At 45.0% G+C, this 16,532-nt stretch overlaps 1 protein-coding gene and 2 non-coding genes across 3 annotated transcripts in view; all 3 read left to right on the top strand.

Moving 5' to 3' along the window:
* The window catches only part of LOC131194476 (peroxidasin homolog), a 117,658-nt gene that overhangs the window by 17,047 nt on the left and 84,079 nt on the right, over nt 1-16,532 (top strand). The gene's annotated exons all lie outside the window — the stretch shown is intronic.
* Nucleotides 887-1,001, top strand: LOC131196440 (U5 spliceosomal RNA). Its single transcript, XR_009154725.1, has one exon. It is a non-coding gene; the product is annotated as a U5 spliceosomal RNA (small nuclear RNA).
* Nucleotides 2,895-3,009, top strand: LOC131196439 (U5 spliceosomal RNA). The gene has a single exon (XR_009154724.1). It is a non-coding gene; the product is annotated as a U5 spliceosomal RNA (small nuclear RNA).

Here is a 16,532-nt window from a genome sequence, read left to right as displayed (position 1 = left end):
CTTGTGTCTAGTTGTTCTGGTGTGCAGTGCTCTATAGCGTCGTTTTGAGGGTAGGAGTTGAAACAGTTTATGTCCAGGATGCGAGGGATCTGCAAATATTTTCACGGCCCTCTTCTTGATTTGTGCAGTATACAGGTCCTCAATGGAAGGCAAGTTGGTAGCAATTATTTTTTCTGCAGTTCTAATTATCCTCTGAAGTCTGTGTTTTTCTTGTTGGGTTGCAGAACCGAACCAGACAGTTATAGAGGTGCAAATGACAGACTCAATAATTCCTCTGTATCCTTACGATTTATATTGATATCGTTTCCTGATTGCTTAATTGTACCCTATGACTATCATTATGTGTTGTACCTTATTAAGTGTCGAAGCCAATGCAAATGAGGCCACGCCTCTCCCCGCCCCCCCTGCTCAATTCCTTCTCCGGTGGCTGCTCTGCGAGCGAGAAACCTGGGCGATCAAATCGGGGACACGCCTAAAGTGACAGGATGCAAAACTGACGTCAGCTCGTTATCAAAGGAGAAAAGCCTCGTTGAGCTGACGTCAGTTTGCGCCCACTTTCAGGCGTGACTCCGATCTGAACGCAGATCTTTACTCGCTAACAAAGCATTAAACCTCATTCAAACCGAGCGGGGAGGAGGGGCGATGAGTAGCTTCATTTGCATTTGCTTCAACCGTGATGCTTTGCGAAGAGGAAGAACCCACGACTCTCCTTTGATGGATGCACCGTTTCGCTTCGTGCGGAACTCCCGGTTGTAGAACCGGCAGGAATGTTCGAAAAAGCCTTCTTGTTCACCCACGGACACGTGTTTGTCCGCAGTCTCACGGATCGCTGTAACCTCAGTGTTTATTGCCGTCATAGGGCTCGGTGTCGGTGGAAGCAACAAGCATACTCTGGTTTCTCTTCAGATCGTATAAATCTTTCGCCTTTTACTAAAGATTTCCGTGGAGAGGAACATTTATGAGTTTCGATTAATTTTTTGAGGCCTTGCTTCGGCAGGGCTACCTTTACCTGGTTCAAAAGATAGAGAAACTGTAAATTGCCTTCGAGTTGTTACTGTACAAATTTGTATACTATTTATCTTATAATATTTTGATTCTGTGAAGCAACCCTCCCCTCTTTATGGACCCTCAACTGGTAGCCACAGAACTATTATCACCTCTACTCTACAAAGCTGTTGGTGCCTGGTGCCCAAGTAGTTGACGGTGGCTGCTACAGCTGACCTACTGGATAATCTAGGCCAGGGGTGTCAAATTCAATTTCATTGAGGGCCTCATCAGGGTTGGGTTGACCTGGGTTAAGGGGGCGAGTGTGTGTGTGGCCAACTGGATAGGTAATTCTCTTTGTTGCTCTTCTCTGCACTCTTTCTAAAGTCTCAGCATCATTTTTACATCGTGGCAAGGAAAATTGGCCGCAGTGTTCCAAGTGTAGCATTATAAAGTGGTATTAAGGCTTCATGGGATCTTGTTTCTCTCTCGCTGTTGATGCAGCCTGGGAGTCAACTGGCTGTTTTTGGCACCTGCAACCAACTGCGGGCTCCACCATGAATGCAAGGCGTCCCGGGCGACCGCACCTAATCCGAAGTGAACGGGGAGGTGGAGAGATGAGTAGCCTCATTTGTATTTGCTTCAACCATGATGCTATAGAATAGAATAGAATAGAATAGAATAGAATAGAATAGAATAGAATAGAATAGAATAGAATAGAATAGAATTTTTTATTGGCCAAGTGTGATTGGACACACAAGGAATTTGTCTTGGTGCATATGCTCTCAGTGGACATAAAAGAAAAGATACGTTCATCAAGGTACAACATTTACAACACAATTGATGATCAATATATCAATATAAATCATAAGGATTGCCAGCAACAAGTTACTGTCATACAGTCATAAGTGGAAAGAGATTGGTGATGGGAACGATAAGATTAATAGTAGTGCAGATTCAGTAAATAGTCTGACAGTGTTGAGGGAATTATTTGTTTAGCAGAGTGATGGCCTTCGGGAAAAAACTGTTCTTGTGTCTAGTTGTTCTGCAGTGCTCTATAGCGTCGTTTTGAGGGTAGGAGTTGAAACAGTTTATGTCCAGGATGCGAGGGATCTGCAAATATTTTCACGGCCCTCTTCTTGATTTGTGCAGTATACAGGTCCTCAATGGAAGGCAAGTTGGTAGCAATTATTTTTTCTGCAGTTCTAATTATCCTCTGAAGTCTGTGTTTTTCTTGTTGGGTTGCAGAACCGAACCAGACAGTTATAGAGGTGCAAATGACAGACTCAATAATTCCTCTGTATCCTTACGATTTATATTGATATCGTTTCCTGATTGCTTAATTGTACCCTATGACTATCATTATGTGTTGTACCTTATTAAGTGTCGAAGCCAATGCAAATGAGGCCACGCCTCTCCCCGCCCCCCCTGCTCAGTTCCTTCTCTGGTGGCTGCTCTGCGAGCGAGAAACCTGGGCGATCAAATCGGGGACACGCCTAAAGTGACAGGATGCAAAACTGACGTCAGCTCGTTATCAAAGGAGAAAAGCCTCGTTGAGCTGACGTCAGTTTGCATCCACTTTCAGGCCTGACTCCGATCCGAACGCCGATCTCTACTCGCCAACAAAGCATTAAACCGAATCCAAACTGAGCGGGGAGGCGGAGAGATGAGTAGCCTCATTTGCATTCGCTTCAACCGTGATGCTTTGCGAAGGGAAAGGACCCACGACTCTTCCGTGATGGATGCACCGTTTCGCTTCGTGCAAAAGTCCCGGTTATAGACCTCGCAGGAATGTTCGAAAAAGCCTTTTTGTTCACCCACAGACACGTGTTTGTCCGCAGTCTCACGGATCGCTGTAACCTCAGTGTTTATTGCCGTCATAGGGCTCGGTGTCGGTGGAAGCAGCAAACATACTCTGGTTTCTCTTCAGATCGTATAAATCTTTCGCCTTTTACTAAAGATTTCCGTGGAGAGGAACATTTATGAGTTTCGATTAATTTTTTGAGGCCTTGCTTCGGCAGGGCTACCTTTACCTGGTTCAAAAGATAGAGAAACTGTAAATTGCCTGCGAGTTGTTACTGTACAAATTTGTATCCTATTTATCTTATAATATTTTGATTCTGTGAAGCAACTCTCCCCTCTTTATGGACCGTCAACTGGTAGCCACAGAACTATTATCACCTCTACTCCACAAAGCTGTTGGTGCCTGGTGCCCAAGTAGTTGACGGTGGCTGCTACAGCTGACCTACTGGATAATCTAGGCCAGGGGTGTCAAATTCAATTTCATTGAGGGCCTCATCAGGGTTGGGTTGACCTGGGTTAAGGGGGCGAGTGTGTGTGTGGCCAACTGGATAGGTAATTCTCTTTGTTGCTCTTCTCTGCACTCTTTCTAGAGTCTCAGCATCGTTTTTACATCGTGGCAAGGAAAATTGGCCGCAGTGTTCCAAGTGTAGCATTATAAAGTGGTATTAAGGCTTCATGGGATCTTGTCTCTCTCTCGCTGTTGATGCAGCCTGGGAGTCAACTGGCTGTTTTTGGCACCTGCAACCAACTGCGGGGGCTCCACCATGAATGCAAGGCGTCCCGGGCGACCGCACCTAATCCGAAGTGAACGGGGAGGTGGAGAGATGAGTAGCCTCATTTGTATTTGCTTCAACCATGATGCTATAGAATAGAATAGAATAGAATAGAATAGAATAGAATAGAATAGAATAGAATAGAATAGAATAGAATTTTTATTGGCCAAGTGTGATTGGACACACAAGGAATTTGTCTTGGTGCATATGCTCTCAGTGTACATAAAAGAAAAGATACGTTCATCAAGGTACAACATTTACAACACAATTGATGATCAATATATCAATATAAATCATAAGGATTGCCAGCAACAAAGTTACTGTCATACAGTCATAAGTGGAAAGAGATTGGTGATGGGAACGATAAGATTAATAGTAGTGCAGATTCAGTAAATAGTCTGACAGTGTTGAGGGAATTATTTGTTTAGCAGAGTGATGGCCTTCGGGAAAAAAATGTTCTTGTGTCTAGTTGTTCTGGTATGCAGTGCTCTATAGCGTCGTTTTGAGGGTAGGAGTTGAAACAGTTTATGTCCAGGATGCGAGGGATCTGCAAATACTCTCCCTTGACGGACACACCGTTTCGCTTCGTGTGAAAGTCCCGGTTCTTGAAATGGGGGGGGGGGATGTTCCAAAAAGGCTTTTTTGTTTTGTTCACCCAACAGACATGTGTTTCGCCACCCCCACTTTTGTTAAAGGAGAAATTCCTGGCATTAGCCAGTATCTCCATTTATTCCATATTGAATTTTTTAAAAAGGGATTTGAAATCCTCCTCGCAATTTTCTTTTCATATCCTTTTTAAACCGGTCTGTTTCTATAGGATCACCTCTTTCCCTTCATTCTTTCAACTCTACATCCCTCCATATTCAATCTCTAGTTGCTGCTATAATTTCTGGGACCCCCTTTAATTGATTAGCCCCCCCCAATAATTTCTGACATTTGGAAGACCCAGGGCCCCCCCTTTTTTTAATGGTTCCTTCCACAATGGTTCCTTCCTTATTCTTGCTCTCTTACCTGCATTACAAAACACCCCCAACAACCCCTGGATTTCCTTTCATTCTAGGTCAGAAAATTTAATGGGGATCCTCCAAAACAAAAAATTAATGTTTGGGTAAACTTTCATTTTTATCATTGCGATTCTTCCGAACCATGATAATTTTACTTTCTCCTAGTCATCTATTTTCCCTTTTTTATCTTTCTTCAGCTTTTCATCATTTCTTTCCTTTAACGCTTCAGGGGCTCCTGATTCTCTCTCGCTGTTGATGCAGCCTGGGAGCCCATTGCCTTTTTTAGCAGCTGCAGCCAACTGCGGGCTCCACCGTGAATGCAAGGCGTCCCGGGCGACCGCGCCTAAACACGTGTCCCTGGGTTAACAAGGAGACTTTTTCCAACGTTCCCGCCGGTTCCACAACCGGCACTTTCGCCCAAAGCGAAACGGTGCCTCCATCAGGGCAGAATCGCAGCCTTTCCTCCTCGCAAAGCATCACGGTCGAAGCCGATGCAAATGAGGCCACGCCTCTCCCCGCCCCCCCTGCTCAGTTCCTTCTCCGGTGGCTGCTCTGCGAGCGAGAAACCTGGGCGATCAAATCGGTGTGACAGGATGCAAAACTGACGGCAGCTCAACTAGGCTTTTCTCCTTTGATAACGAGTTTGATAACAGTTTGCACCCACTTTCAGGCCTGACACCGATCTCTACTCGCCAAATAATTAATAAATAATAATTGCTACCAACCTGCCTTCCACTGAGGACCTGTATACTGCACGAATCAAGAAGAGGGCCGTGAAAATATTTGCAGATCCCTCGCATCCTGGACATAAACTGTTTCAACTCCTACCCTCAAAACGACGCTATAGAGCACTGCACACCAGAACAACTAGACACAAGAACAGTTTCTTCCCGAAGGCCATCGCTCTGCTAAACAAATAATTTCCTCAACACTGTCAAACTATTTACTAAATCTGCACTACTATTGATCTTCTCATCGTTCCCATCACCCATTTCCTTCCACTTATGACTGTATGACTGTAACTTTGTTGCTGGCAATCCTTATGATTTATATTGATATATTGACCATCAAGTGTGTTGTAAATGTTGTACCTTGATGAAGGTATCTTTTCTTTTATGTACACTGAGAGACAAATTCCTTGTGTGTCCAATCACACTTGGCCAATAAAATTCTATTCTATTCTATGAGTAGCCTCATTTGCATTTGTTTCAACCGTGATGCTTTGCGAAGAGGAAGCCCCCACAAAGCCCCCGGGCTGGCCGCACAGTTTATTTTGGTGCGAAAGCCCCGGTTCAAGAACCGGGAGGGGTTGGAATGTTCGAAAAAGCCTTTTTTGTTCACACATCCCCAAAGGGGGATGTCTTGCATTAAGTATTGACCCTTTCGGCCGAAGGGAAACGGTGCCTCCATCAGGGCAGAATCGCAGCTTTGCCTCCTCGCAAAGCATCACGGTCGAAGCCAATGCAAATGAGCTCATTCCTCTCCACGCCCCCTCATCCTCATCCAAAGTGGGCGGGGCGGTGTGTAGCCTTATTTGCATTTGCCTCAACCGTGATGCTTTGCGAAGAGGAAGGATCCGCGATTCTCCTGTGTTGATACACCGTTTCGCTTCGTGTGAAAGTCCCGGTTCTTGAAATGGGGGGGGGGGGGGATGTTCCAAAAAGGCTTTTTTGTTTTGTTCACCCAACAGACATGTGTTTCGCCACCCCCACTGTTGTTAAAGGAGAAATTCCTGGCATTAGCCAGTATCTCCATTTATTCCATATCGAATTTTTTAAAAAGGGATTTGAAATCCTCCTCGCAATTTTCTTTTCATATCCTTTTTAAACCGGTCTGTTTCTATAGGATCACCTCTTTCCCTTCATTCTTTCAACTCTACATCCCTCCATATTCAATCTCTAGTTGCTGCTATAATTTCTGGGACCCCCTTTAATTGATTAGCCCCCCAATAATTTCTGACATTTGGAAGACCCAGGCCCCCCCCCCTTTTTTAATGGTTCCTTCAACAATGGTTCCTTCCTTATTCTTGCTCTCTTACCTGCATTACAAAACACCCCCAACAACCCCTGGATTTCCTTTCATTCTAGGTCAGAAAATTTAATGGGGATCCTCCAAAACAAAAAATTAATGTTTGGGAAAACTTTCATTTTTATCATTGCGATTCTTCCGACCCATGATAATTTTACTTTCTCCTAGTCATCTATTTTCCCTTTCTTCAGCTTTTCATCATTTCTTTCCTTTAACGCTTCAGGGGCTCCTGATTCTCTCTCCCTGTTGATGCAACCTGGGAGCTGCAGCCAACTGCGGGCTCCGGCGTTAATGCAAGGCGTCCCGGGCGACCGCGCCTAAACACGTGTCCCTGGGTTAACAAGGAGACTTTTTTCAACGTTCCCGCCGGTTCCACAACCGGCACTTTCGCCCAAAGCGAAACGGTGCCTCCATCAGGGCAGAATCGCAACCTTTCCTCCTCGCAAAGCATCACGGTCGAAGCCGATGCAAATGAGGCCACGCCTCTCCCCGCCCCCCCTGCTCAGTTCCTTCTCCGGTGGCTGCTCTGCGAGCGAGAAACCGGGGCGATCAAATCGGTGTGACAGGATGCAAAACTGACGGCAGCTCAACTAGGCTTTTCTCCTTTGATAACGAGTTTGATAACAGTTTGCACCCACTTTCAGGCCTGACACCGATCTCTACTCGCCAAATAATTAATAAATAATAATTGCTACCAACCTGCCTTCCACTGAGGACCTGTATACTGCACGAATCAAGAAGAGGGCCGTGAAAATATTTGCAGATCCCTCGCATCCTGGACATAAACTGTTTCAACTCCTACCCTCAAAACGACGCTATAGAGCACTGCACATCGGAACAACTAGACACAAGAACAGTTTTTTCCCGAAGGCCATCACTCTGCTAAACAAATAATTCCCTCCACACTGTCAAACTATTTACTGAATCTGCACTACTATTAATCTTCTCATAGTTCCCATCACCAATCTCTTTCCACTTATGACTGTAGGACTGTAACTTTGTTGCTGGTAATCCTTATGATTTATATTGATATATTGACCATCAATTGTGTTGTAAATGTTGTACCTTGATGAACGTATCTTTCTTTTATGTACACTGAGAGACAAATTACTTGTGTGTCCAATCACACTTGGCCAATAAAATTCTATTCTATTCTATTCTATTCTATGAGTAGCCTCATTTGCATTTGTTTCAACCGTGATGCTTTGCGAAGAGGAAGGCCCCCCCCACAACGCTCCCGTGCTGGACGCACAGTTTAATTTCGTGCGAAAGTCCCGGTTCTAGAACCGGGAGGGGTTGGAATGTTCGAAAAAGCCTTTTTTGTTCACCCAGAAAAAGCCTTTTTTGTTCACACATCCCCAAAGGGGGATGTCTTGCATTAAGTATTGACCCTTTCGCCCGAAGGGAAACGGTGCCTCCATCAGGGCAGAATCGCAGCTTTGCCTCCTCGCAAAGCATCACGGTCGAAGCCAATGCAAATGAGGTCATTCCTCTCCACGCCCCCTCATCCTCATCCAAAGTGGGCGGGGCGGTGTGTAGCCTTATTTGCATTTGCCTCAACCGTGATGCTTTGCGAAGAGGAAGCCCCCCATTAAAGCTCCCGTGCTGGACGCACAGTTTAATTTCGTGCGAAAGTCCCGGTTCTAGAACCGGGAGGGGTTGGAATGTTCGAAAAAGCCTTTTTTGTTCACACATCCCCAAAGGGGGATGTCTTGCATTAAGTATTGACCCTTTCGGCCGAAGGGAAACGGTGCCTCCATCAGGGCAGAATCGCAGCTTTGCCTCCTCGCAAAGCATCACGGTCGAAGCCAATGCAAATGAGGTCACTCCTCTCCACGCCCCCTCATCCTCATCCAAAGTGGGCGGGGCGGTGTGCAGCCTTATTTGCATTTGCCTCAACCGTGATGCTTTGCGAAGAGGAAGGATCCGCGATTCTCCCGTGTTGGATACACCGTTTCGCTTCGTGCGAAAGTCCCGGTATTAAAACCTGCGAAAATGTTCGAGAAAGCTCTTTTTGGTCAGCCATGTTTACGTGTTTGGCCGCGGTTGTGAGGGACGCTCTAACTTTAGTGTCCATTGCCACCGTAGAGGTCGGTGTCTGAGCTAACTTCAGTAACCGATACGCCGAAGTTCTCGGAGACAGCAGTTCAGAATGGGTTAATCAATTTTTGGAGCCCTTCGGTAGGGCTATCTTTGTTTGGTTTTAAAAATAGAGAAAAGTAGTGGAATTGCTGCTTATCTCCGTCTTTCTGCGTGTTTTTAGAAAGAGATTTTTCCCGTTTGTGACAATCGTTGTTTACTTTCATTGTAATATCTTGATGAGTGCGAATGGGAGAAATTCCTTTCCTTCTTTGCATGGCTTGTGGGTCCCAAGAGTATTGGGTGGCACCCCAAAAAAGTCATTGCAATCCTAAACTGGATTAACAGAGGGATATAATCAAGATCCACTGGGGTATTAATACCACTCTATAAAGCCTTAGAAAGACCTCACCTAGAATCCTGCATCCGGTTTTGGTCACCACCCTATCAAAAAGATGTTGAGAGACACTATAAAGAGTGCAGAGAAGAGCAAGAAAGATGATTAGGAGACTGGAGGCTAAAAAATATAAAAAACTGTTGGAAGAATTGGGTAGGTCTAGTTTGATAAAAAGAAGGATTGGGGGCAGTGGTGGGTTTCAAAAATTTTTACTACCAGTTCTGTGAGTGTGGCTTGGTGGGTGTGGCAGAAGGAGGTTATTGTAAAATCCCCATTCCCTCCCGATCAGTTCGGGAGGCAGATAATAGATGGGGTGGGGCCAGTCAGAATTTTTACTACCGATTCTCCAACCTACTCAAAATTTCCGCTATTGGTTCTCCAGAACTGGTCAGAACCTGCTGAAACCCACCTCTGACTCAGGGTATGATAGCAGTCTTCCAATATCTCAGGGGCTGCCACAAAGAAGGGGAAGTCAAGCTGTTCTCCAAAGCCCCTGAAGGCCGGACAAGAAGCAATGGATGGAAACTAATCAAGGAGAGAAGCAACCTGGAACTAAGGAGAAATCTCCTGACAGAACAATTTAACCAGTGGAACAACTTGTGGATGCTCCAACCCTGGAAGTTTTAAAGAAGAGATTGGAGAACCATTTGTCAGAAATTGTATGGGGTTTCCTGCCTAAGCAGGGGGCTGGACTAGAAGACCTCCAAGGTTCCTTCCAACCTTATTATTCTGTTCTATATTCAAGCGGTTCCACTGATTCATTGTTCTCACTGTCAGGAAATTTTTCCTTATTTCTAGGTTGGAGCTCTCCTTGATTAGTTTCCATCCATTGCTTCTTGTCCTGCCTTTTGGTGCTTTGGGAAATAAGTTGACCCGCCCCCCTTGTGGCATCCCCTCAAATACTGGAAGACAGCGATCATATCATTCCTAATCCTTTTTTTTTATTAGGCTACACTGAGAGGATATACGCCAAGGCAAATTCCTTGTGTGTCCAGTCACACTTGGCCAATAAAAAACAATATCAATATAAATCGTAAGGATACAAGCAACAAAGTTCAGTCATACAGTCATAAGTGGAAGGAGATGGGTGATGGCAACCCCTGGATTTCCTTTCATTCTAGGTCAGAAAATTTAATGGGGATCCTCCAAAACAAAAAATGTTTGGGTAAACTTTCATTTTTATCATTGCAGTTCTTCAGAACCATGATCATTTTACTTTCTCCTATTCATCTATTTTCCCTTTTTTTATCTTTCTTCAGCTTTTCATCATTTTTTTCCTTTAACGGTTCAGAGGCTCCTGATTCTCTCTCGCTGTTGATTGATTGTTGTTGGGAGCCCATTAGCTTCTTAGGCAGCTGCAGCCAATTGCGGGCGCCACCATATGAATGCAAGGCGTCCCGGGCGACCGCGCCTAAACACGTGTCCCTGGGTTAACAAGGAGACTTTTTCCAACGTTCGCGCCGGTTCCACAACCGGGACTTTCGCCCAAAGCGAAACGGTGCCTCCATCAGGGCAGAATCGCAGCCTTTCCTCCTCGCAAAGCATCACGGTCGAAGCCGATGCAAATGAGGCCACTCCCCTCCCCGCCCCCCTGCTCAGTTCCTTCTCCGGTGGCTGCTCTGCGAGCGAGAAACCTGGGCGATCAAATCGGAGTCACGCCTAAAGTGACAGTCAGGATGCAGAACTGACGTCAGCTCGTTATCAAAGGAGAAAAGCCTCGTTGAGCTGACGTCAGTTTGCACCCACTTTCAGGCCTGACTCTGGTCTCTACTCGCCAAGGAAGCATTAAAGCTCATCCAAAGTGGGCGGGGCGGTGAGAGGCCTCATTTGCATTTGCTTCAACCGTGATGCTTTGCGAAGAGGAAGGATCCGCGATTCTCCCGTGTTGGATGCACCGTTTCGCCTCGTGCGAAAGTCCCGGTATTAAAACCGGTGGAAATCTTTGGGAAAAGCCCTTTTTGTTCAGCCCTGGACACGTTTGGCCGCGGTTGTGAGGACGCTCTAACTTCAGTGTCCATTGCCATCTTAGAGCTTGGTGTCAACGGAAAGCCCAATGTCGCCAATAGTTCTGAATGGTCCATGGAATTTTTGGGGCCCTTTAGTAGGGCTACTTTTATGTTCTAAAGATAGAAAAAAGGTTGGCGATTGGCTGTTTTTTTTCTTTCTATCTGTTGATTGAAATAAATAGTTTCTGTGTCTGCCAATTATTGCTCATTTCCATTTTAATATCATTTTAATATCTTGATGGGTACTAATGATGGGTACTAAATATAATTTACTTAGACTTCAGTAAAGCATTTGATAAAGTAGACCATAACCTACTACTAGATAAAGTAGAAAAATGTGGGTTAGACAGCACCACCACCGGATGGATTCGTAACTGGCTGACCAACCGCACTCAACCTGTAGTCCTCAATGGAACTACATCCACATGGAGGGAAGTATGCAGTGGAGTACCCCAAGGCTCTGTTTTAGGCCCAGTACTCTTCAACATTTTCATCAATGACTTGGACGAGGGGATAGATGGGGAACTCATCAAATTTGCAGATGACACCAAGCTGGCAGGAATAGCCAACACTCCAGAAGATAGGCTCAAGATACAGAAGGATCTTGACAGACTTGAACATTGGGCGCTATCTAACAAAATGAAATTCAACAGTGAAAAAAGTAAGGTTCTACATTTAGGCCAAAAAAACAAAATGCACCAGTACCGTATATGTGGTACCTTGCTCAATAGTAGTACCTGTGAGAGGGATCTTGGAGTCCTAGTGGATAACCATTTAGATATGAGCCAGCAGTGTGCAGCAGCTGTTAAAAAAGCCAACACAGTTCTGGGCTGCATAAACAGGGATAGAATCAAGATCACGTGAAGTGTTAGTGCCACTTTATAATGCCTTGGTAAGGCCACACTTGGAATATTGCATCCAGTTTTGGTCGCCACGATGTAAAAAAGATGTTGAGACTCTAGAAAGAGTGCAGAGAAGAGCAACAAAGTGATTTAGGGCGCTGGAGGCTAAAACATATGAAGAACGGTTGCAGGAACTGGGTATGTCTAGTTTAACAAAAAGAAGGACTAGGGGAGACATGATAGCTGTGTTCCAATATCTCAGGGGTTGCCACAAAGAAGAGGGAGTCAGGCTGTTCTCCAAAGCACCTGAGGGTAGAACAAGAAGCAATGGGTGGAAACTGATCAAAGAAAGAAGCAACTTAGAACTAAGGAGAAATTTCCTGACAGTTAGAACAATTAATAAGTGGAACGACTTGCCTTCAGAAGTTGTGAATGCTCCAACACTGGAAATTTTTAAGAAAATGTTGGATAACCATCTGACTGAGATGGTGTAGGGTTTCCTGCCTGGGCAGGGGGTTGGACTAGAAGGCCTCCAAGGTCCCTTCCAACTCTGATGTTATGTTATGTTATGTTATGTTATGTTGTTATGTTATGTTATGTTATGTTATGTTATGTTATGTTATGTTATGTTATGTTATGTTATGTTATGTTATGTTATGTTATGTTATGTTATGTTATGTTAATGGGAGACAATCCTTTCCTTCTGTCTTTGTTTTTTCGCAGCTTGTGGGTCCCTGGCGTTAATAGGAATACAATCAAGAGCAACTGAGGTATTAATACCACTCTATAAAGCCTTAGTAAGACCACAGGTAGAATCCTGCATCCAGTTTTGGTCACCACACTATCAAAAGATATTGAGAGAATATAAGGAGTGCAGAGAAGAGCAACAAAGATGATTAGGGGACTGGAGGATAAAACATATGAAGAACGGTTGCAGGAACTGGGTATGTCTAGTTTAACAAAAAGAAGGACTAGGGGAGACATGATAGCTGTGTTCCAATATCTTAGGGGTTGCCACAAAGAAGAGGGAGTCAGGATGTTCACCAAAGCACCTGAGGGCAGAACAAGAAGCAATGGGTGGAAACTGGTCAAAGAAAGAAGCAATTTAGAACTAAGGAGAAATTTCCTGACAGAACAATTAATAAGTGGAACGACTTGCCTTCAGAAGTTGTGAATGCTCCAACACTGGAAATTTTTAAGAAAATGTTGGATAACCATCTGACTGAGATGGTGTAGGGTTTCCTGCCTGGGCAGGGGGTTGGACTAGAAGGCCTCCAAGGTCCCTTCCAACTCTGATGTTATGTTATGTTATGTTATGTTATGTTATGTTATGTTATGTTATGTTATGTTATGTTATGTTATGTTATGTTATGTTATGTTATGTTATGTTATGTTATGTTATGTTATGTTATGTTATGTTATGTTATGTTAATGGGAGACAATCCTTTCCTTCTGTCTTTGTTTTTTTCGCGCAGCTTGTGGGTCCCTGGCCGTTAATAGGGAATACAATCAAGAGCAACTGAGGTATTAATATCACTCTATAAAGCCTTAGTAAGACCACAGGTAGAATCCTGCATCCAGTTTTGGTCACCACACTATCAAAAAGATATTGAGAGAATATAAGGAGTGCAGAGAAGAACAAGAAAGATGATTAGGGGGCTGGAGGCTAAAAAATATAAAGAACTGTTGGAAAAATTGGGTAGGTCTAGTTCGATGACAAGAAGGACTGGGGGCAGTGGTGGGTTTCAAATTTTTTTACTACCAGTTCTGTGGGTGTGGCTTGGTGGGCGTGGCAGGAGAAAGTTATTGCAAAATCCCCATTTCCTCCCGATCAGCTGGGACTCGGGAGGCAGAGAATAGATGGGGACGGGGCCAGTCAGAATTTTTACTACCGGTTCTCCGAACTACTCAAAATTTCTGCTATTGGTTCTCCAGAACTGGTCAGAACCTGCTGAAACCCACCTCTGACTCAGGGTGACATGATAGCAGTCTTCCAATATCTCAGGGGCTGCCACAAAGAAGGGGAAGTCAAGCTGTTCTCCAAAGCCCCTGAAGGCCGGACAAGAAGCAACGGATGGAAACTAATCAAGGAGAGAAGCAACCTGGAACTAAGGAGAAATCTCCTGACAGAACAATTTAACCAGTGGAACAACTTGTGGATGCTCCAACACTGGAAGTTTTTAAGAAGTGATTGGAGAACCATTTGTCAGAAATTGTATGGGGTTTCCTGCCTAAGCAGGGGGCTGGACTAGAAGACCTCCAAGGTTCCTTCCAACCTTATTATTCTGTTCTATATTCAAGCGGTTCCACTGATTCATTGTTCTCACTGTCAGGAAATTTCTCCTTATTTCTAGGTTGGAGCTCTCCTTGATTAGTTTCCATCCATTGCTTCTTGTCCTGCCTTTTGGTGCTTTGGGAAATAGGTTGACCCCCCCCCCCTTGTGGCATCCCCTCAAATACTGGAAGACAGTGATCATATCATTCCTAATCCTTTTTTTTTTATTAGGCTACACTGAGAGGATATACGCCAAGGCAAATTCCTTGTGTGTCCAGTCACACTTGGCCAATAAAAAACAATATTAATATAAATCGTAAGGATACAAGCAACAAAGTTCAGTCATACAGTCATAAGTGGAAGGAGATGGGTGATGGCAACCCCTGGATTTCCTTTCATTCTAGGTCAGAAAATTTAATGGGGATCCTCCAAAACAAAAAATGTTTGGGAAAACTTTCATTTTTATCATTGCAGTTCTTCAGAACCATGATCATTTTACTTTCTCCTATTCATCTATTTTCCCTTTTTTTATCTTTCTTCAGCTTTTCATCATTTTTTTCCTTTAACGGTTCAGAGGCTCCTGATTCTCTCTCGCTGTTGATGAGCCTGGGAGCCCATTAGCTTCTTAGGCAGCTGCAGCCAATTGCGGGCGCCACCATGTGAATGCAAGGCGTCCCGGGCGACCGCGCCTAAACACGTGTCCCTGGGTTAACAAGGAGACTTTTTCCAACGTTCGCGCCCGTTCCAGATCCTGCACTTTCGCCCAAAGCGAAACGGTGCCTCCATCAGGGCAGAATCGCAGCCTTTCCTCCTCGCAAAGCATCACGGTCGAAGCCTATGCAAATGAGGCCACTCCCCTCCCCGCCCCCCTGCTCAGTTCCTTCTCCGGTGGCTTCTCTGCGAGCGAGAAACCTGGGCGAGCCAATCGGAGTCACGCCTAGAGTGACAGTCAGGATGCCGAACTGACGTCAGCTCGTTATCAAAGGAGAAAAGCCTCGTTGAGCTGACGTCAGTTTGCACCCACTTTCAGGCCTGACTCCGGTCTCTACTCGCCAAGGAAGCATTAAAGCTCATCCAAAGTGGGCGGGGCGGTGGGAGGCCTCATTTGCATTTGCTTCAACCGTGATGCTTTGCGAAGAGGAAAGATCCGCGATTCTCCCGTGTTGGATGCACCGTTTCGCCTCGTGCGAAAGTCCCGGTATTAAAACCGGCGGAAATCTTTGGGAAAAGCCCTTTTTGTTCAGCCCTGGACACGTTTGGCCGTGGTTGCGAGGACGCTCTAACTTCAGTGTCCATTGCCACCTTAGAGCTTGGTGTCAACGGAACGCCCAATGTCGCCAATAGTTCTGAATGGTCCATGGAATTTTTGGGGCCCTTTAGTAGGGCTACTTTTATGTTCTAAAGATAGAAAAAAGGTTGGCGATTGGCTGTTTTTTTTCTTTCTATCTGTTGTTTGAAATAAATAGTTTCTGTGTCTGCCAATTATTGCTCATTTCCATTTTAATATCTTGATGGGTACTAATGGGAGACAATCCTTTCCTGCTGTCTTCGTTTTTTTCGCGCGGCTTGTGGGTCCCTGGCTGCTAATAGGGAATACAATCAAGAGCAACTGAGGTAATAATACCACTCTATAAAGCCTTAGTAAGACCACAGGTAGAATCCTGCATCCAGTTTTGGTCACCACACTATCAAAAAGATGTTGAGAGAGAATATAAGGAGTGCAGAGAAGAGCAAGAAAGATGATTAGGGGGCTGGAGGCTAAAAAATATAAAGAAATGTTGGAGGAATTGGGTAGGTCTAGTTCGATGAAAAGAAGGACTGGGGGCAGTGGTGGGTTTCAAAATTTTTTACTACCAGTTCTGTGGGTGTGGCTTGGTGGGCGTGGCAGGAGAAAGTTATTGCAAAATCCCCATTTCCTCCCGATCAGCTGGGACTCGGGAGGCAGAGAATAGATGGGGACGGGGCCAGTCAGAATTTTTACTACCGGTTCTCCGAACTACTCAAAATTTCCGCTATTGGTTCTCCAGAACTGGTCAGAACCTGCTGAAACCCACCTCTGACTCAGGGTGACATGATAGCAGTCTTCCAATATCTCAGGGGCTGCCACAAAGAAGTGGGAGTCAAGCTGTTCTCCAAAGCCCCTGAAGGCCGGACAAGAAGCAATGGATGGAAACTAATCAAGGAGAGAAGCAACCTGGAACTAAGGAGGAATCTCCTGACAGAACAATTAACCAGTGGAACAACTTGTGGGTGCTCCAACACTGGAAGTTTTTAAGAAGAGGTTGGAGAACCATTTCTCTGAAATTGTATGGGGTTTCCTGCCTAAGCAGGGGGCTGGACG

The sequence above is a fragment of the Ahaetulla prasina genome, chromosome 3 (genome assembly GCF_028640845.1).
Source record: "Ahaetulla prasina isolate Xishuangbanna chromosome 3, ASM2864084v1, whole genome shotgun sequence".
Classification (NCBI taxonomy): domain Eukaryota; kingdom Metazoa; phylum Chordata; class Lepidosauria; order Squamata; family Colubridae; genus Ahaetulla; species Ahaetulla prasina.
Note: the sequence above shows the minus strand (reverse complement) of the source record. Positions and strands in the feature narration are given on the sequence as shown.